General features: G+C 40.0%; 1 protein-coding gene across 2 annotated transcripts in view; it reads left to right on the forward strand.

Moving 5' to 3' along the window:
* Positions 1-1144: 1144 nt before the first annotated feature.
* Positions 1145-22334, forward strand: part of LOC121383942 — a 40535-nt gene continuing 19345 nt past the window's right edge. Inside the window, exon 1 of one of the 2 annotated variants that reach the window (XM_041514049.1) lies at positions 1145-1259. The gene's annotated coding sequence lies outside the window, so the exon portion shown is untranslated. Of the gene's footprint in view, positions 1260-8916; positions 9015-22334 lie in introns of those variants that run through there. The other variant, XM_041514050.1, reaches the window with a different exon arrangement.

Genomic DNA, 22334 nt, shown 5'->3' on the forward strand with positions numbered 1-22334 from the left:
CGTTTCTATCCTTAACCACTAACAACTATAACCACTAACCCACTGTCCTGGACATAGTCTAGATTGCTGAGGTGTGTGTGCCCAGTGCAGTGTGCTTGATCTTAATTTGGTATACACACGAAATAACTACATTTATATATGAATGAATGAAGAAATGAATGTTTGTATCGATAGGTTTAGTATATATGGTGAAAACGGGCTTCCTTACGCATCTACCTTTCCTGGAGCACAGACTAGTATCTTTAATTTGTTTGACACCAAATAGCCGATGTATTTTTCGTGTTGGGGTGTCGTTAAACATCCATCCATCCATTCATTCATTCATTCATTCATTCGATTCTCTGTTTCTGTCGACCAAAATGTTAAAATAACCATATGCAAGTCATCAAACTATCCGTAGTTTAACAATGTGCTGAGGTGTCGTTAAAACAATATTCCTTTCCTTTAAAACCCAGATTGCCGTGACAACCACGTGTGATGTGAGTGTGATGTGAGCGTGTGTGGTCGGATTTCCTCAGTGTTTGGTAGTTAGGATAAAGAATGACCAGACACGTCGTAGTCGATACACGTCATGCAGTAAGGCTAATTAACAGTCCTTAATTACGTCTCAGTCCGTAACTTTGACGCACGCACACTGAAAAGTCTCGAAACCGAAACCTCATAAAACCGTAATTTCCACTAAACTGAATTTAGTGATACTATCACGTGATTTATTAGACTGTTATCGCGAAGTAGTTCACTCCTCAAAATAGTTACTACGGTGCATCAAAACAAAGTTCTAAATAATTACCCTGTTTCTAAAACCGTACTTCGAAACGTTTACCAGTACAATACAGAATCCAAGGTGGATATAAAAGTCTTCGGCCCCTCCCCACTCCACAAAACAAAATCCATAGCATGCTTGTGTAGAAATTATGCAGGTTGTCTGTACTAATTATACTGTGGTAAGCGAAGTTTTTGTTTTGTTTTGTTGGGTTTTTTTCATTTTTTTTCATGCTACCACAAAAAAATCTATTGAAAAAAGAAAAATCGCTTAGATCAAGGGGTATTGAATCTATAACCTGCACATGACCCTGTCTAGGCCATAATCACAACCAACGACTGCTCCCCTCGGAATAGCAATCGACATTTGACCTTTGACCTACTTTTCACACCTGCCTGGGCCAGGTAAATATTGTACCTGGTGAACACGAGAAAGAGATTGACATCACAGAAAAGTTTGTGAAGAACCGCAAGGATGTCGTCCACCTCTGGGACAGGTAAGCGCAACATTCAGTCAGTCCGACTATAATATATAGGTTGTACCACTCAAACACAATGAGATGTGTTGCCGTGATTAACCGAGAATAGACCCTATAGGCGATACCCACCCAAGTGTTACGATGGATGTACTAACAGTGACAAGACAGCTTGTACGACAGACGTATTAATTTAAAATACGGTTAAATGTTAATACGTAAGCAAATCTGAACGAGGCATCAATCCAGTAAAAAATCTTCCTCATTTGACTTTATTGTCATTACTATTTGTTTGTCCTTGTTGCGGGTGTGGCTACTGGCTAGTCCTATCGAGCAGTCTCGGAGCAGTTTTTAAATGTTTCCGCCCAAACCTGCAAGCTGTAATCCCGTCAAAAGGAAAATCTTTTGTCATAGATCTGGGAACTAACAAAGTATTATACATTGATTGTAAACCAAAGGGAAGGGATGAGTCTAGCCCCCATTAAGTATTAGTTTAGGTTAATCCGAGGTACCAAAGGTCATAGGGTCGATCCCTCAGCATTCTCCTTTTTTTAACCAGTGAATTTCGTATAGTATATAAAAAGTTTTAAAAGATTAGCTTGTTGGTGGTGGTTATTATTGTTATTTTTTTTTCTATTCTGAAATAGTAGCTCATTGAATTTTCAAAATATAAATACTTATGCAGCGGCTTTCATCTTGCAGTCTTTAGTTACTCATAATTACCTCATTTCATACATAATGTAGCCGCTAATTTCGCAGTGATTCATCTTGTCGTTGGAATTCACGTTAGATTCGCTATTAACACCTCACTTTTTATTTGCGCATATCTTTTAACGACTAATTTGTTTTTATAGTTATTACTAAATAGAGATTCTTGTTTAGATTATCAGTGTCTATATATTTAACGTGTCGTCCTAATGCAATTTGCCCAAACTGATAACTCACAATTTCTCTTTAGTGGCCACTTTAAAGAGGGGGTCCCTTGTGTAAGTTTTTGACCAGAATGTTTGCCACTGAAGCTTCAGAATTCCAGCTGTCCTAATATATGTACGTAACGACGATTTATACTTAAACCATTTATTTATATTGAGTAACCAATTGTGGTGGCATGTTTATTTTTACCCAAGAGCATCTGTGGGTGTGTGCCTGTTTTGAAACTCCCACAGAGTTGAGATATCATTTCTAAGCAGGCGTGAGATACGTTCCAAGTAATAGCTAATGTTTATAAATAAACACAAATTATTTTGCTTACCCATGTCAAAACATTGTTCTTACTAAGATCAGTTTGTTTTCGAGAAAGGCGGTCTTTACATCAACTTACTTATTTGCTTTATTAACACTTTTGCTTTTATTAAGTACTAATATTCAGAGAAAATCTATACTCATTGCATAAATTGGCGTCTCAGTGTTAACATTAGGATGTTTTGCCAGGGTCTGATGGGATTGGGAATATTAGCGCGAGTAAATCATATTTGGGACATTTTTTCAGGACAGTGAATGATGCTGTTTACAACTAGTGTAAAATAATTTCTTACAACAGGCATAATGTATTAAATAAAAATAGTGGGAATTTTTAGCATAGAAATTGGGAATTTTCAGTGCCTTTTTGGGGGGGGGGGGGGGGGGGGTGGGGGGTGGGGAGAGGGGTTATCTTCTGACTCAGAGAATATCTATATAAATCCCTGATCCATCCATTCATTAACCCACCCACCCACCATCAGTCCGTCCGTTCGTCCATTCATAGAACCTTCCGTCCACCCACCAATCCACACATGCCAATCCCTCTATACATCCATCCATCCATCCAATCCACCCATCCATCTATGAACTCCCTTCCCACGCACACCCAACTCACAGATATACTACAGATGTTATTAGATGGTCACATTATACATTCATTCATTCATTTATTAATTCATTTCTGCTTGGGCTGTCTGTTAGTTGTTAGTGAGAGAGAAATCGGGGTAGTGGCCTTACACCTACCCATCGAGTCGTTAAAAGTCGCTGTCGCCTCTTGGGAGCCGGTACCGGGCTGCGAACCCATTACCTACCAGCCTTATTTCCGATGGCTTATCCACGACACTACCGAGGCAACTTTTTATTGCTTTCTTACATATTTTATATGCATAGCAAATACAAAGTGGGTCGGAGCAGAGAGCTTTGCGTGCCTCCATCATCAGGCTATGACCACTAGTCTTGTGTTTACATGTAAATTAACTTCGACACTACTGCTATATTTAACACAATTGGACAGCGATGTTTGCTGTTTAGACTAACGAAGGACCGGTAGCTCTAGATCTCTAGAAAAATACCACAAGTGCTAATTCTAACGGGAAAAACTGACCTGTTTCAGACTCGGAGATTTTGAAACTCGTTAACTTTTTTTACAAAGCTGTGTATTCAGGATGAAGTAGATTTGCTCTTGTTTCAGAAACGACAACCTCCTCACACAGTAATTATACCATTCTGAGTAAACACGAAAGGAAATGCACCATGCTTGTGTTACAGTACAAAGTGGAACGTGCTTTCGTGTGCTCGACTTTGGAAATCCTCCATTTTGTTTTGTTTCTGTCAACGAAATGGGATGTATACAGCCATTGGAACTGATTGAACGCTGGGACGCTTCTCATTTCGATAGCCTGTACCACTAGGTTGGATTCTTTGTTTTAACACAATTCCTTGCCTTCACGTCATATTTTCGGCTGACTTTTGTCGACATGTTTTTCCGTGACTCATATGACGGCCATTCTGCAGAACTCCACGGTTGTTCGGGTTTGGTCTCCACATATCCGAGCCTGTCCAAGCAGCACTGGAAGATTGACCGCCCCACTCTCAGAAGAAATAGGAAGCGGGGTCGGCCCCTACTACTTCTTTCTAAACTTTACTTTGTTTTATATTGATACCATCTCGTATCGTCTGGAGTCAGGCCCGTCCGCACCACTATACCAACCATGACGACTGGGCTATACCAGAGTCTGATACTCTCTCGTTCAGACGGATCCGGCTTCCCAATATTTGTAATTCAGCACAGCACTACACCCTCAACGTCTGGTGATTGTCAATCTAGGGGTTTTGTTAACGGGATGCAACCCATCTTGTCCCTGCAAGCTGTGCTCCTCAACGGCTTTAACGAGGCCACATACGTGGGCATATAGATCGGACTTTAAAATTACTTTATTTTTTAAATTATTATTAAATAGTCCAATCCTCTTATTTCTCTTATTTAACTTTGGACTATCCTAAAATGCTCAACATTATATAAATATTCGACCGAGCAGTCAATTCCTTTTTATTTTTGGCTTGTTATCTTTTTATTTTATTTTTTAAATTCTATTAACTTCTTAACCAATTGCTATTTTTAAAATTGTGCCCATTTCCAACTCTACCCCACTCCCTTCTGTCCCGGATCCAGTCACTATCGAAGTCAGAGATTGTGCCCGGGAGAGACGTGCTTCAACCTTAATTGGATATAGGCACGTTAATGTTATCCAATCCAATCCAATTTTAAAGAATAAATCAAATTAACCTCCAACGGTTACTGCCTCCAGCTAAATCGCAAGCCAGTGCACCACGACTGGTATATCAAAGGCCGTGGTATGTATTATCCTGTCTGTTGGATGGTGCATATAAAAGATCCCTTGCTGCTAATTTTCATATTATAACGGTACCATTTAGGTTTTCCGGACATGTAGCTGGGGAGATAACGAGAGACGAACTAAAGACAACAACAAGACAAATGGGTCCGTGTTTATTTGTCAGCGAGACGTGTCACGTACAATAGGTACACTTACGGTACTCAAGTCGGTTATGCATTAATTTAAGTGCATATTTGATGGTTTGTTCTCATACAGTTTATCCTGTTAGAGATTTTATTGCATAAGACTACCTTTATGTTGTAACTGTTTAAGTAGTTTCTGATGTCTGGTCAACACATTTGCTCATCGCTGTTGACAAATAAGTCCTGTTGTAATATTATATTCTGTATCCCGTTTATTAACTGGTACAGCTAATTGTTTGATCGGCTGTAGTATTATAGTGCACATTTATTTTATGTTAATCCTGACCTAATTATTATCATTTACAGGTTAGTGGCGTAGGCTTATATTTATTCTGTATCTATTGCAGTTCATGCTCGAGTATTCTATTAAGATTGTTGTTTAACTCGAATATTATATTGACACTATAACACTATCCTAAATTACCAGCTTCGGTTGTGTTGTGGTGAAGCCATCGGACATAAAGCTGATAGGTACTGGGTTCGGACCCCGGTACCGGCTGCCACCCAGAGCGAGTTTTAACGACTTAATGGATAGGCGTAAGGCCACTACACCGACGTATCTCTCACTTGGACAGACAGCCCAGATAGCTGAGATGTGTGTCAAGGACAGTGTGCTTGAACCTCAATTGGGTATAAGCATAAAAACAAGTACAAACAAAACAAACAGACCGTCGGGGAAAAAAGCCCCAGAGAGCAAAAGTTATTGTTGTTAACATGACATGCACTCTGCACATGAATATTGTATACAATATGGAGATCATTTCTCAGGCCCCGATCAAAGTCGCTTATACACTGTTACATTTTTACTATATGCATGTCTATAGAATTGTATGACTAGTTAGAATAGAAAACAGCTCAAAACATGTCATCGAGTCAGTGAAGTGTGATTCGGATGTGGGGTTTTTAAATCAATATTACCGAACGAAGCGTTATATAAGGCGAACATAATCCTCGACACGCTATTTGGGCGCCATATAAAGCACGGGAAGTTATTTACGAGTATATACGCCTAGTTTAAGCAGAACGTTACCTATATTTGATATTCCACTATTTACTAAATAAATCACCTCGGTGAAGTAATTCTCTCCCCACAGCCATAGATGCACGGGCAACCATTAAAAAAAAAAACATTGGGGGGGGGGGGGGGGGCATAGTGATTTGTGTCCGAATTAAACAAAAATACCCGAATCTGGATAGCAACATGTATTCATATTAGTATTACTGCCAAATAGCTATATAGGGTTGCAAACGGACTTCTACGCATTTTGACATGAATTACAACTAATATTGTGAATACAATGATGGAAATACTTGGTTGCCCCCTGTTTCGCACGCTTATGCCAACATCCCCGACCGTCACCCTCATAACCAACTGCAAAACATTTGGAAACTTGGATGAATAGTTATGAAAGCAAAACTGACAGCAAACTTTCCATTATGATACTCGTATTATTATGTAGACTATTGGTTATTAGTTTATTGTTGTTAAAACGTTACTATTAAACATAGGCGTACTGATTTATGCCCGAATTAATCGAAAACAACCGGATGTCAGAAGAGGGTATAACGGGGTTGTATAGAAAACAAAACAAAACAAAAAAGACACACACATACACACACACACAAAACAAAACAAATCAAAGCATTTACTGACCAACCCACTACTAAAATGGCAGGATGGGTCAAAACAAACCAGCATTTGCTTAAGTTGTTGCCTGAATCGTGATAAAGATTCAATACCTTCATCAAGAAAAATTGGAAGAAAGATCACCACTTACCAGTAGCGGATCCAGCGTGGAATGGAGTAGGGTTCACAATAAGGCTGTGAAGCTCTTGATAGGGAAGGGAGTCGGGATGGTAGTATTTTTTCTATTTTGTTATAGTGTTAACTGAAATATCTCGATATCTTGCTGTATATGGTCACAACTGACAGAAGGAGATGTACGATTTTCTAGGGAGTGGGTGCACTACTTAAAAAGGGCACCCACTACAGAAAACAAGATATCACTAACATGTATTATCTGTAGGGTTAAATGTTACACAGAAATACCAAGCTGACCACTGTGTATATTATGTTCCCATCTAACAACAAATACATGCATTATATTCATCTGCTAATCACTGCGCCCCCAACACACTTCCTCTTGGATAATCCACGCATGCAGTCTCTCTCTCTCGAGGGCAGTTCTTAAGGTTAAATTGATCAAATAAACTGAATTGAACGCAACTGAATTAACCTCGCAAACATTTGTTGTAGACTTCATTGATATGCATTAGCATAGCCGGGAGGTGTGTGCGTGTGTGTGTGTGTGTGAGGGGGGGGGGGGGGGATAAGGGCCATGCCTCCCAATCACGCCTGTTGCTCCATAACACGACAGGGTGGGTGTCTCCTCACAATTTGAGCCCCCAACCCCAATTGTAAAGTCCTGGCTACGCAAATGCCCACAACCGGCCTCAGTCTAGTGGTTAAGCCTAATAATTACTGTGTTCGCATCCAGGGGCGTAGCGTTATCTGGACCGGAGGGGGCGGTGGGGTGGTGGGGGGTGCATTGTTCGAATATGAACCAAGTGGATCTTTTTCTATTTTGTTTTTGCACCACCCGAAACTCCATATTTATAAACCTGTATGTTTTAGTACTGAAAGCGGACAATTTGCTTGAGCGGGGGGGGGGGGGGGGGGGGGGGGGGGGGAGACCTGGCATCCCGGTACCTGCTCCCACACAGAGCGAGTTTAACGACTCAGTGGGTAGATGTAAGACTACTCAACCGATTTCTATCTCACTAACTAACCGCTAATCCGCTGTCCCGGATAGGCAGTGCAGATAGCGGGGGGGGGGGGGGGGGGGGGGGGGCGCAGGAAAGCGTGCTAAAACCGTAAGTGGATATAAGCACGGAAATGACCAAAGACACAAACCATCCCAACTTCATCGGTCCTGATAAACAAATAATTAAACAAACAAACAAACAAACAAATACTTACCTCTATTAATATGTATCCACTCAACATTTCCTAAAAATATTGCGTCTGAATAGCACAGTAGTTAGATGTCGTCATTAGGTGGTAGTTGTAGTAGACATTTAAAATAAATATGCTTATAAATGTCAAAAAGCGATTTTGTTCGCACATTTCAGAAGAATATACGTACTATCGCTTTGACATCAATATGCATATTAAAACGTCATAGTATTGTTGGCGTCATGTCAAAGGAATGTTGGCGTTTTTATGTCTTCGGCAATTTACGTAACTTAACGGAAAATGGCGAAATACCATTGAAACGCGCAGCTGTAGCTCCACCTCCACCCCCGTCAACCCCCAACCCCCGATCCACGCTTGACAAAGAATAAAGGAAGCGCAGAACTATGCACAGTAATAATTCATTGTTCGTCACCGACAGGAGTGATGATGCAAACAAAGTATATAAAATATATTTTTAAAATAACAGCTTGTTGTTTGTCAAATCTATAATGTAGGCCTACCATCACGTCTTAACATGTAGGTCAACCTCATTGGTTGTTTCAATAATATAAATTCGAAGAAAAAACTAATTGGAGTAAATACAATTATTGGGATGTATTTTTTCTTGGGGGTGGGGGTATTTAATTCAAGGTATACTATTTACACTTTAAGAGAAAAAATTATATTTTACTCTTTATGCAACTTCGAGAGTGTCGCTTTAAATGAATGTATCTAAAAGCTACAATCTCGAGGTTTCAGTGCATTATTTAACGACTTAGAATAGACCATGCTTTTCGTCGACAGGCGAGAGGGTACAATTTTAAAGGGATTCCTAATTTAGGTGTTTGCTCAGTTTGTTGAGCTTAGAATAATATACAGCATTTGTTTTAGTGCAATATGTGTAGAGTTTAAGATTTCTGTAAACGTGTGAGAGGCGCGTGTTTCACGGACGTGTTGCGTACACGTAGTCAACAAAAACCAGGTTGAGATATTCAGTTTTCTCACGTCGACGTATGGTAACAGAAGTACACACACAATCTTTGTAAGTATTGTATTCTTAAATACATGTTCATTTCTTTTAATTAGTTAGTGTTAACAGGAAAATGTTGGACTATTTGATTCAAGGGAAACTGTATACATGTGTTGTATGAAACCGAGGTAGATTTAGGAATTTACAATGGTTAAAAACATGCCTGCTTTGAATTTATGATTTCATAGAAATCTATGAATAACGAAATTATATTTTTGTTTCATAATGTTCTTCAACACATTAACTTCATGTATATTGCTTAGCTGTTAATTGCATGTACATTTACTACATGGAATTTGATGAGGGAACAAATGTATCAACGTATGTGTGATTCGTCTTCTGCGCATAAAACGCGAACCACACGCCCGTGCAAAAGGGATTTTGTTGACCTAGATACACGTCACACACATGAGGCGCATTTCTTGGGAGCTATGGAGCGGTACGTAGCCCAGTGGTAAAGCGTTCGCTTGATGCGCGGTCGGCCTGGGATAGATTCCCGTCGGTTGGCCCATTGGGCTATTTCTCGCTCCTGCCATTACACTACGACTGGTATATCAAAGGCCGTGGTATGTATTATCATGCCTGTGGGATGGTGCATATAAAAGATCGCTGGCTACTAATCGAAAAGAGTAGCCTCTCTCAATATCTGTGTGGTCCTTAACCATATGTCTGACGCCATATAACCGTAAATAGTGTTCAGGGCCGTACCCTCCGGGGGGGGGGGGGGGGCAGGGGGCAGCTCCCCCCCCGAGAATCTTGTCCTTTTTTTTTTATATATCTCCAGTAATAGCATAGAAATGTTTAATCTTTATAGTATGTTAAAAATTATTTATAAAATTTAGTGCCCCCCCCCCCCCCCCCCCCATGGATTTTGGTCAGGGTACGGCCCTGGTGTTGAGTGCGTCGTTAAATAAAACATTTCCTTCCTTCTTGTGAGCTCTGTCTCATATTTCATATCCACTCGTATTGTTGTTATCAATAGTCGTCCAGTATGTGTTGTAAAGCTGTATCCTAACCGAACGCGAGCGATGCTGGCGACGCGAGCGATGCAATAATATGTATATCCTAAACAAACGCGACCATTACGACAGTGTCCAATTTTGAAATCGCCAAGTAAAACTTGTCTGATTGGTTAAAATGTTTGTCGCGAGAGAAAAATAGAAACAATTCCTGTCGGTACTACGTCGCGCGCTCGACTACATCAGTTTGTCGCATCGGACGCGTCGGTTAGGATACAACAATTGAAATCAATGGTTTCCAAAAACAAAACCGCTCGCGTCTTGTTAGGAAACAGCTTTAGGGGCAACAACTCTGCTTGGCTTGATAGCCGTTATCGCGCCTACATGAAATCTCATAAACGACAATCCAAAGTCATCTCTTTATAGTGAAATAAACCACTACACTGACAAATATTTTTATATTTTAAAAAATAAATCAGCCTTATAAGAAATAATATAACAAAGAAAAACACTCGAATTTAGTGTGCTAGCTACGTCACTTATTTTATATATTTTATTTTACAGTTGTTGTAGTGGGAATGTCTCTGTTAGCTCTGTTGTTAGAACGCTTGAGTCTCACATGTTGGATCGATGGTTCGAATCCCCTCAGTGGATGTTGCTTGATGATACAAAGGAGCCATTTTAGTGCCACAAAAGGCTTATATTATTAGCGGTACACACTTCTGTGGGCAATCGTTTTCTTCTGTATTTCGGTGCTAAAATATACGGTACTGTGAATTTCCGTAGAACAAATGCTATTAATTCAGTATGGTATAACTTATATTTTAGAAATGGGTGCCTACAAAAAAGCGCATTGCCAAGAATATTATTGTAAGTGTAACACGTGTTTGACTACTTCCAGATGTGCTCCATTGGTAAAATAATGGTTACTGTACAATGCCATGTCTACATATTATAATTGTTACTGTTTGGAAATACAGCATTTACCGGACAATTGTATCATTTGTTTTACTTCATGGCCGACCATCATACATAATTAAATGCTTGTCTTCAAATTTACTGGTGGGGCATAGATGAGTATGTCGTGTAAAGGTTTAAACGTGGGCTGGTAAAAGTTTAGTTGCCCAAGTCAGTACAATAGTATTTATTCGGATACGTGCTCCTTCCATTTTGACATTCTATCGGAAATCAGCATACTATGTCTCGAGAAATAACGTTTTCTACAAGACGGCGAGTTATAGGGGTGGTGGTGGTGATAGTGCTTATAAATGTATGTGTGAATGCGCGTGCGTGCATCTGTCGGTGTGTATATGCGTGTATGCGTGTGTGCGCGTGTGTGTGCGTACATGTGGGGGTTTCTGGAATTATTGTACCGGAAGTTATATATGGTTATTAATATCATATATTCATTAAATTCCACGTGCATAACGTGTGTGCCATAACGTGCAAATGTTCTGCGAATGCACCGCCTCTAAAATAAATGTTGCACAATACTCCTGAAGGAGGATAAGTTGCAGGTACAAACCTTGGGAACACAAAATCTTAATCTGTAGATTCATTCAACTGATTGGGTTTTCCCTCGTTCCATTAAGTGCTATTTTTTCATTGGATGTATGGCAAAAATATTCTTACACACCTGTTGGTGAGATAATCATTCGTTATTTTAATAACACATACTTGTTTACATATGTACGTGTGCTAACAATTTCAAAACATACGACTGGCTGCTGCTACCTGATAACCAGATCACCAATGCAATACATACAATGAAAAAAAACTGCACGGTCCAAATCAATTACGCTGTGATGCATAGTTAAACCTGGCAATCATTTGTCTGTGACGCATAAGTTAGCTAGTGCAAAGGCTGTAAATAACGTTTAGTTAAAAAATGTGTTAAAATTCGTTTAAAACCTGGTTTGTGAGGATATGTAAGAAACAGAATAATACATTCGTGTCCGTTAGATACCATTTATCTTACAACTCGTTGTTTAAAAACGTATCAAACTCTCTTTCGCTCGCTAGGTACATTTTAAAACAACGAGTTGTAAGATAAATGGTAGCTAACGGCCACTCGTCTATTATTCTCTATATAACGTGAAAGGGTTGCATGATAACAAAAAAAAATCAGGTTGCTACGTTTTGATATTGTGGTTATTTGGCTCGGTTCGATAACGGTGTAACAAGCTCGCTGAAGCTCGCCTGTTAAACGATTATCTAAAACTCGCGAAATAACCACGATTATTATTTGGCGAGATTTAAATAACGGTGTAACAGGCAAACTTCAGCTCGTTTGTTACACCGTTATCGAACCTCGCCAAATAACCACGATATCAAAACGTAGTAACCTGATTATGTTTTTAATGTTTGCGGGTTGTTTTGCGCGCGTGCGTGCGTGCGTATGTATGTGTGTTTAAAATGTTTAATATTAAATAAAACAATTTATATCTCATATACCAAGTACTTATTTCTTAAAAGGCAGCTTAGTGTTATCAAAGAAAGAAATGTTTTATTTAACGACGCACTCAACACATTTTATTTACGGTTATATGGCGTCAGACATATGGTTAAGGACCACACAGATTTTGAGAGGAAACCCGTTGTCGCCACTACATGGGCTACTCTTCCGATTAGCAGCAAGGGATCTTTTATTTGCGCTTCCCACAGGCAGGATAGCAAAAACCATGGCCTTTGTTGAACAAGTTATGGATCACTGGTCGGTGCAAGTGGTTTGCACCTACCCATTGAGCCTTGCGTAGCACTCACTCAGGGTTTGGAGTCGGTATCTGGATTAAAAATTCGAACCCAGTACCTACCAGCCTGTAGACCGATGGCCTACCACGACGCCACCGAGGCCGGTCTTGGTGTTATCATTAAATTTTATTATAGTTCATGTTAGTTGAGACAATTCCGATGTTTTATAGTAACAAGACAGAAAAAGTGTTTCGGATTTTAATTAGCCTATAATGTTAAACATTTGAACATTATTTTTACACGTTAACCAAAACTTTTAAATAAAGATTAACGTGAGGTTTCTTCTCAATTACAAAGAGGATCTCCTAAAGGTTCATTGACGTTTATTTTTTGGAGTTTACGTAATCTTTTACAAGGATAAGCTGAAAATAATTGCCCGATTATTTTCTGCTTTCATTCAAACTACAATATGTTTATGATATATATAATCTGAAATAAACACCTGCATGGACGGTAGTTCGTATCCACGTGACAAGGTTCATCCGGTCAACTTTCTGTTGTCGGGTGCGGCATGTAGCTCATTGGAAAAGCACTCGACTGAAGTGCGATACGTCGCAAGTTCCACCACCATGAATAGTATCAAGTTTTTCCCGTCCTAAACAGTACCTCAAGAATGTGAAAGATGATATAAAAAGACCCATTGCTGACTTCGGTAGTGTGGCCTATGATGCGATAGCGCCCCCCCCCCCCCCCCCCCCCATACACCTACCTCTTGATTTTTGCGTAGTTTTGTTTTCTTTGTTCGCCCGTCCGTTCGTTTTGTTTTGTTTTTGTGTTTGTTGTTTTTGTGTTGTTGCTGTTGTTTGTTTTGTTTTTGTGGGGGTTTTTTTCTTTCTTTTTTTTTTGGGGGGGGGGGGGGGGGGGGTGTTGTTGGTAGTGGTGGTGATGATGGTGTTAAAGACACGTCGTGAAAATAGCGCGCGCGCTTGTATCTTTAATTAGGGAGAAAGTGTGCGAGTGTATGGGGGAGGGGTTGCAGGCGCGTGTCCAGATAAGTATACAGGTGGGTATAGATAGTAGCGAGCGACGTTTCTAGGGGTGGGGGGAGGGGAGGTCAAGTTATGCTACCAAGGAAAATATATTTATACAAAAGAAAATTCACTTTGAAGTTTGATCAGGAGGGTAATATCGCCGACCCCCACCCCCGTTTCACGCATTCGCGCCTGGTTGCTTGTTTTAAAAGCCATTCCTTGTTCTAACCGGTACACGCTTGAACGAGCACGACGTCTGTTCCGCTTGGGTGGTCGCGCGGAACGAGACAATAAGCTTCTTCTCAATCAAAGTCTTATCTTTATTAACACGTCGTAAGCAACAATAAACATTTCGCGTTTAGGCCTCGTGTCGGCTGATTGCAAACATGGACGTACCTCGCCCCAACTCCTGTAAAATGCAGGTAAGATGTGAAATACACTCAGTAATTTACCATTCTGACTCATGGAAGTATAGAATTACATTCGGATTCGTATTTCCTTATCGAACGTTAAATTAACGACAGAAAATACACAATTTTAGTAAATTGTTTTTGTTTTTTACAAATAAATAAGTAAATTAAATAAATTAATAAATTAAATGAATGAATAAATAAATAAATAATAATAAAAATAAATAATAATAAAAATAAAAATAAATAAAGAAGAAAAATCATAAAAAGAAGAAAATCAATGATTTTTTCCCTCCATATTCCGTTATTTTAAATCCATTTAACGACATCGAAAGTTAGTGAGTTGTTGGGTGAATACAAGAAATCTTAATCTTTACAATGGTATAGCCATGATTTGTATAATGGGGAGCAACCACACTGTTTATAAATATATTTAACACATGTTACGAGACGGCAGGCAAATATGAAAGGTGGTGGAGGGTAAAAAAAGAGGTGTGATTGGGAGGGGGTGGGAGCATAGCCGTAATTGAGCAGCACCCCTACCCTCGGTAACGCCAGTGAATCTTTGGTTTTGAATGACTGTTTTCCGGTGGGTTAGGTTTTTTTGTTTTTGTTTTGTATATGTAGTAAGACGAAAATATAAATTTTGATCCAGTGGGTGCTGGGGGTGGTTGGGTGTCCACCCTCTCGCCACGCCCCTTGGTTTATATGGGTCTGTGTTTAGCTTTAATTTAAAACATGTTAGGGCCGGGAAAACCCCGAGATAATTCTATTATGTTGAGAGAATTGATATTATTATTATATTGTTATTGTTATTGTAAAGTAACGTTTGGTAGGACTTTCCTTTAGCACTGTTACGTATAAAGAACATTATAAATAGTTATAATAAATAGAGTTAGGGTTAGTGACAGTGCCAAAGTAAAGTCCTTCCATCCACAATTAACTTTATACGTTATGATGACTCAAATCTACTCAAAACTTTGATGCCACAAACGATACGTCTGAAAAACAAGTTACCTTACTGCCTTCTTAGTGTATGCCATTTTATGAAGTTGACTGGTTTATATTTATCAATTAAAGGGACAGACCGTAATTTGTAAACACTAAGGCATATTTCCCCCACTATTAGAGCCGTTTATGATCACTGAAATCAAACTTTACTTGTATTTTATTGTTTAGATTATCCATTTCCATACAACCGACGTTTTTCTCGTCATCCTGATGTCTCTAACACCACAAAATGCATTAAAAAAATATATATATATTTAAAAACACGTGCGTCTGAGAAGTAACAGTTATGGAGTCGAATTTTAGTCTATTTTCAATGGTATTTCACCGTTTCAAATTCACAAACTCTTGTTTCACTCTCTTATAACGTTATTCTAATGTGCTACAGGTAACCAAACTTAGTGTCCATTTTTACCGGTTGAAACTAGGGTATGCGCCTTTAATATATTGAACAAGAGAAAGGCGAATAGATATTTATTATATTTATGTTTTCATGATACAATTAAGGGGCGGGACGTAGTCCAGTGGTAACGCGCTCGCTTGATGGGTTGGTTTGGGATCGATTGCCGTCGGTGGACTCATTAGGCTATTTCTCGTTCCCGCTAGTGCACCACGACTGGTATATCAAAGGCTGTAGTATGCGTTATCCTGTCTGTTGAATGGTGCATATAAAGGACCCCTTGCTACTAATGGAACAATGTAGTGGATTTCCTCTCTAAGACTATATGTCAGAATTACCAACTTAGAGAAAGCAGTCACGTACGTTGTAGCTAGCTGGCAGGAACTTGGAGAAAGCAGTCAAATACGTTGTAGCTAGCTGGCAGGAACTCGGAGAAAGCAGTCACGTACGTTGTAGCTAGCTGGTAGAAACTCGGAGAAAACGGAGAAAGCAGTCACGTACGTTGTAGCTAGCTGGCAGGAACTGAGAGAAAGCAGTCACGTACGTTATAACTAGCTGGCAGGAACTTAGAGAAACCAGTCACGTACGTTGTAGCTAGCTAGCAAGCACGTAACCCACCTCCAGCAATACCCCCATCCCCAAGAATACAGCATAATGACAGATTTGCTCCAAACAACGTTCAGTGTGCTCAAAGAAGTACTCGGTTACCTAGTGATGGCGGGTGGGGGACTACGGTAACCCCAGCCCCCCAGTGGCGTAGTGTGGGCGGGGCCACCGGTGCGGTTGCCCTGGGCGCAAAATTCTGGACTGGTGGAAGGGACTCAGGGAGTACTAACGGTCCACAGGTTAGGAGGCGCAATACTTGCCTTGCCCCGGGCGCTGGCAACCCACGCTACGCCACTAAACACCCCTCCCCCGACACTTGTCGCATACGCCTATTGATAGGGATACAAGTTATTTTCACGTACTAATTAATACGTGAGCAGGTGGGTTTTTTTGATTGTGATAAAATGTTGTTACTTTAATTATCCAAACATCTTTTTATTTCACGAATGGAGAATGTATTTCCGTCAATGTAACACGATTTTTTCATTTTCATTTCAACTTATTTCCGTGCTTATATCCATTTAAGGTTAAAGCACACTGTCCTGGGCACTCACCTCAGTTAGTTGACTGTCTGTCCAGGACAGTGAGTTAGTTGTTAGTTGTTAGTGCTTAGTGAGAGAGAAGAGAATATAGTGGTCTTACTCATTGAGTCGTTAAAACTCGCTCTAGGTGGGAGCCGGTACTGGGCTGCGAACCCTGTACCTACAGGCCTTATGTCCGATGACTTAACCCCGACGCCACCTAAACTGGTTATCTGCACAAATAAACCACGCTAGCGCGGATTCCAGGGGGCGCTAGAGGCGCGGTCCTCCCAGAACTTCGATGTGTGCCGACACCACCGAGGCCGGTAACACGATTAATTTGCTAGCCACATGACCCTGTTAAACAGGTATCTTGCCTGTAACAGTTATCTTTATCATAAGAGAGGATTACGTGTATCAAACATGTAGACCTAACAATAAAGAGATCAAGTGTGGCCTTAGGCTTTTTGTCTCCCCGGGCAAAATTTCGCCGAATTAAAAGCCATTTTCGTTTCTACTTCACCTGACCTCAAACAAATGCATATTCCCCTAAGGATAGTAGTCTGGTTCGAACATCACAAGAGCCATGGGATAGCCTGAACTTCTTCCGACGAGTCCTCCTTCCTGTTCCGGTCACCTCCAGTTTTCTCCAATTAACTTCTTTCACAAATAGACACAAAACGTTTGAACACTTTTAGGAGCTGGCAGGATCTAGCCCAGTCAACAGAGCGCTCGCTTGAGGTTGCTTGACCGTATGATCGACCCCCCTTGGTGGACCCATTCTTTCATTGAATTTCCCCCGTCCCAATCGGCTCCCCTCGACTGACATTTGATAGGTCATGGTATGTGCTATTATGTGTATATGAAAATGCATATAAACGTATTTTGTTGCTAATGGGAAAATGTATCGGGCTTCCTCTGGAGACTACATGTAAGATTTACCAGATGATTGACATCCAATAACCGCGATTATTACTCAATCAATGTGCTCTAGTTCTGTCGTTAAACACTGGTGGAGGGTCATCGAAGCAATTGTCCGATTAGCTCGTCCGTTTGTCAGCAGTCAGGGGCGGATTTCGGATTTCACCAACGTGAGTGCATTCTTGTGTCCTATAAAAATAAGTTTTAAAAAAACATTGGGGTGTGGTGGTACGCCTCCAACGCCATAAATCCATTCGTGATACCAGCTTGCTTGACACAAGTGACAATTCTGAACCGTACACATTTTAATAAATCTGCGTTTTGGGTTTGAAGCCCTGGATATAAATTTAATATTAGACCAGAAACAGATCACAATGAATGAATGAATGTTTAACGACACCCCAGCACGAAAAATACATCGGCTATTGGGTGTCAAACCATGGTAATGCAAATAAATAAAGTGATGATCAACATCAATATAAAAATTCAAGACCCAAACAAAAACAGTGTAAAGAACTGTGCAAAAATACAAATATCACAGAATTTTACGGATACTGAATTTTACTCAAAACTTCAATTTTGTGCTGTATTGGCCATTCTCAAAGAGAATGTTACACCCCTGCACCACGGTGAGGTTACAGCACACGCAGGTGAAACAGATCACAAATGTCGTCAGTTGTTGTAATATTATTTTCTCCTAGAAGAATTAATTTGGCATCGAAAAATAAATATTGAATATGAAGACATTTATAAAATAAGAATTGGACAAAAGAATAGACGTGAGTTTATGATTTGGATGTGTTCAGTCAACAGTTTGTCGCTAACGCTTGCTACACTTTGGCGTAATCAGGAGGTCGGGCGCTCGTGAACAGTTTGACTGGTACTATCGTCTTCTGTCACATCACCTGATATAACGTTAGGCTGGAAAAAACCCCAGTCTAGCGAGCAACCGCGATCGCTCGTTCTTCTGAACACGCTTGGGATTTTTATGCTACACGTTAAACCGAATGGCTAATTTGCGAACCAGTCAAAATACTTAGCAAACGTTTGGTGAAAACGGCTGTTGAACATGACCAGTTTCCATTCTCACAGCCATCTCGGTTATTTTAACCTAAATACGACCACATTTATACCAGTTGGCGGAATAGTTAATTGACTGTCAGATGCCTTGCGAATTGGGGCAGTAGGTTTAATTCACTTACGTACACATCTTATAATCTATTTTATCATTTTACATGAAAGATTCAACAAATATGTTGTACAATATATGACATATTTACCACTAGTTTTGACAGTCGGTTGAAATTCCATCGTCAATCATCGGATCTAATCGGTTTGCACAAACCGATTTACTCTGGATTAGACTGTCTGTCAGAACATTAGTATGACCATAAAAATTATTTCAATTATAAAGACCAATCCCGGGATGCACCCTACAAATTGCCAATTTTATCCTTTCTGTTGGAAGTACTTCCCTCACTATCAACAAAACAAATACTCCAACGTTGCATTACGCCTGATGTGATTTCTAACACCCTTTTGTGGTTATATTCGTAGTTTACTGTATTTTTATATCTTCCTCGGCGTGTTTCTTTCTTGTGTTTCTGTGTTCATTTAGTGTTCCTCTATCTAGGACCTGGACGGGACGTAGCCCGGTGGTAAAGCGTTCATTTGATGCGCGGTCGGTTTGGATCCCCGTCGGTGGGCCCATTGGGCTATTTTTCGTTATACCCAGTGCACTACGACTGGTATATCAAAGACCGTGGTATCTGCTATCCTGTCTCTGGTATGGTGCATATAAAAGATCCCTTGCTGCTAATCGTAAAGAGTATCCCATGAAGTGGCGACAGCGGGTTTCCTCTCTCAATATCTGTGTGGTCCTTAACCATATGTCCGACGCCATATAACCGTAATTAAATGTGTTGAGTGCGTCGTTAAATAAATCATTTCCTTCCTTCCATCTAGGACCTATGCGTGTCTGAGTTACTCTTTGTATATCTCTGGGGGTTTTCAGTATTTCTGTGCTTCACGTATATCTGCACGTTCCTCTTTGCGTTCTTCTTTGATAAAGTTAGTGTGTTTCATTTAACGACACCACTAGAGTACATTAATTTATTAATAATCAGCTAATGGATATCAAATATTTCTTAATTTTGACATATAGTCTTAGAAAACTTGCTACATTTTTTCATAGTACGAAGGAATCTTTTATGTGCACCATTCCACAGACATAATAGCACATACCACGGCCTTTGGTATACCAGTCGTGGCGCACTGGCTGGAGCGAGAAATAGCCCAATGGGCCCACCGACTGGGTTCTTCTTTGTGTTCTTCTACATATTTCGAGATGTCAGTATACCCCTGGAGGGCCGGATCTAGCTCAGTCGGTAGAACGCTCGCCCGAAGTTCCTGCATTGCTGTATCAAATCACCTCTATGTACCCCAATCTCTGATTCCTATAATCTCTGATTGAGTTTTCCCCCCGTCCCAACCAGTGCACCACAATTGGTATATCAAAGTCTGTGGTATGTACTATCCTGTCTGTGGGATGGTGCATATAAATTATCCCTTGAAACAAAATGTTGCTGATTTCCTCTCTAAAACAGTCATAATTACCAAATGTTTGGCATCCAATAGTCGATCATTAATAAATCAATGTGCTCTAATGACAACAACTTTAAACTTTATAAATACAGTTCAAACTGCCACTAAGCTGTCTATTGAGACCACCTTACTCATCTTCTAAAATCTTAATACAAATTTATTAATGTATCTGTAATTAGTCCGTCAACCGAGTCAGATGTACCGGACTGATCTATAATTAGCAGCCAAATGTACCAAGAGACGACTTTGAACTATACCCTTTGGTAACAGCGTAACACACAATTCATTGGACAGCATAGATATGTATATAACAGGGTGGCTACCGGTGCATCATAACCGGCCTCGGTGGTGTAGTGGTTAAGCCATCAGACATAAGCCTGGTAGGTACTAGGTTCGCAGCCCGGTACCGGCTCCCACCCAGAGCGAATTTTAATGATTCAATTGGTAGGTGTAAAACCACTACAACCTCTTCTCTCCTACTAACAACAAACCACTAGCAACTAACGCACTGTCCTCGACAGGCCGCCCACTAAGCTGAGGTGTGTGTCCGGGACAGCGTGCTTGAACCTTAAATGGTTATAAGCACGAAAATAAGTTAAAGAAAGAAAGTGGATCCTAAGACTACTAACAATTCTCATGTTAATTGTCTACACCGTACGCCGATGATTTGTAAATCAATGTGTTCTAGTGGTGTCGTTAAACAAAACAAACTTTAATAGTATTCCACTGTCTTGTTTCTCCCTGTGCTAATCTTGATGGGACTCACGTGACAACCAGTGCTCCTTGACTGGTATCTTAACGGATGATTAGTAAATCAATGTGCTCTAGTGGTGTCGATAAACAAAACAATTCCATAGTGTCTGATTCTCCCTGTGTTAATCTCTATTCATCTGCATATCGCCCTGGTTCTGCTCCACCTGTGTGCAGTGGATGGGGACCTCAAGATTGGATTTGTAATTCATGCTCTGTTAGGTCTTAACGAACGGTCTATTGTTATGCCTACTGCTGAGTTTACTGCTGGGTCATAGAGCTATTAACGTGGTACATTACCGAGTCACTAATACCGTGAATCACATACAACCACTGACTTAACCCCAGGTAGGTTAGTACTTGTTATTCTAGTAACTTACAAGTATGTGTACTTTGAGGTGAATTTTATTTTATATTATTGGTAGAAAAAAAGGGATAAATTGTTTTTTGTTTAAAATATTTCTAAGTTTATGAAAATCGTACTTTTCGATTAAGTGGTAGTCAAGGAATATGTCTGATATATTAGCAAATAATAAGATCCGAGTAAGGTGATCGTCTTGGGATTTGGAATGCTGTCCAGGACCCATATTTTCGAAGCTATCTTAACGTCAAGATATCGTAGGCTATATTATGGCGAATGTCGTATCGTAGTGACGTCATAATTTAACGATAATTTTAGGAAATCTTCTAAAATCTGTAGCCAGAACCCAAAGTATTGGGCCACGCGGTAAACCAATCACTAGATATGCGATGGGTCTTCGAACTGACCAGGGCCTAATTCACGAAGCGATCTTATCCCTAAGATCAACTTAAGTGCATAGGGTAGCTATGCGCCTAAAGGTAATCTTAGGGCTAAGATCGCTTCATGGAACGGGGCCCTGGGCCTAATTTACTAAACTCTCGCAATTTTCCGATCGCGCAGTGCAATACTTAAAGGGACATTCCCGAGTTTTCTGCATTGTAAGATGTTTCCGACTAATAAAATATTTCTACGATTAAATTTACATATTAAATATATTTTTTTGTTTAGAGTATCAGTTTCTGTATATTCAATGTGTTTCTTGTCGTCTTAATATTTGTAAGAAGCCCAAACTGGATTTTGTCTTCAAATAATTTCGTACGTACGAAAAAATCTTTTTTAGGAAATAAAATGAAATTTAACCTAGTACAAATATTAAAACGACCAGAAACACGTTTAATATACAGCCACTAATAATTTATGCACAAAAATATATTCGATATGTAATTACAGTCGTCAAAAAGTCTCTTTTAGTCGATAACATCTGAAACATTGCAGCAAACTCAGGAATGTCCCTTTAAAGACTTGCAAAGAGAATGCTTTGTTGTGAGCAGGGCCTAAGCGAGCTTTGTAAATTCGGCCCCTGATTGTTGTTTTCCAAACATATATATCGACGATCATGTGTAATCATG

Source organism: Gigantopelta aegis, chromosome 10, assembly GCF_016097555.1.
Source record: "Gigantopelta aegis isolate Gae_Host chromosome 10, Gae_host_genome, whole genome shotgun sequence".
In the NCBI taxonomy this organism is placed as follows: Eukaryota; Metazoa; Mollusca; class Gastropoda; order Neomphalida; family Peltospiridae; genus Gigantopelta; species Gigantopelta aegis.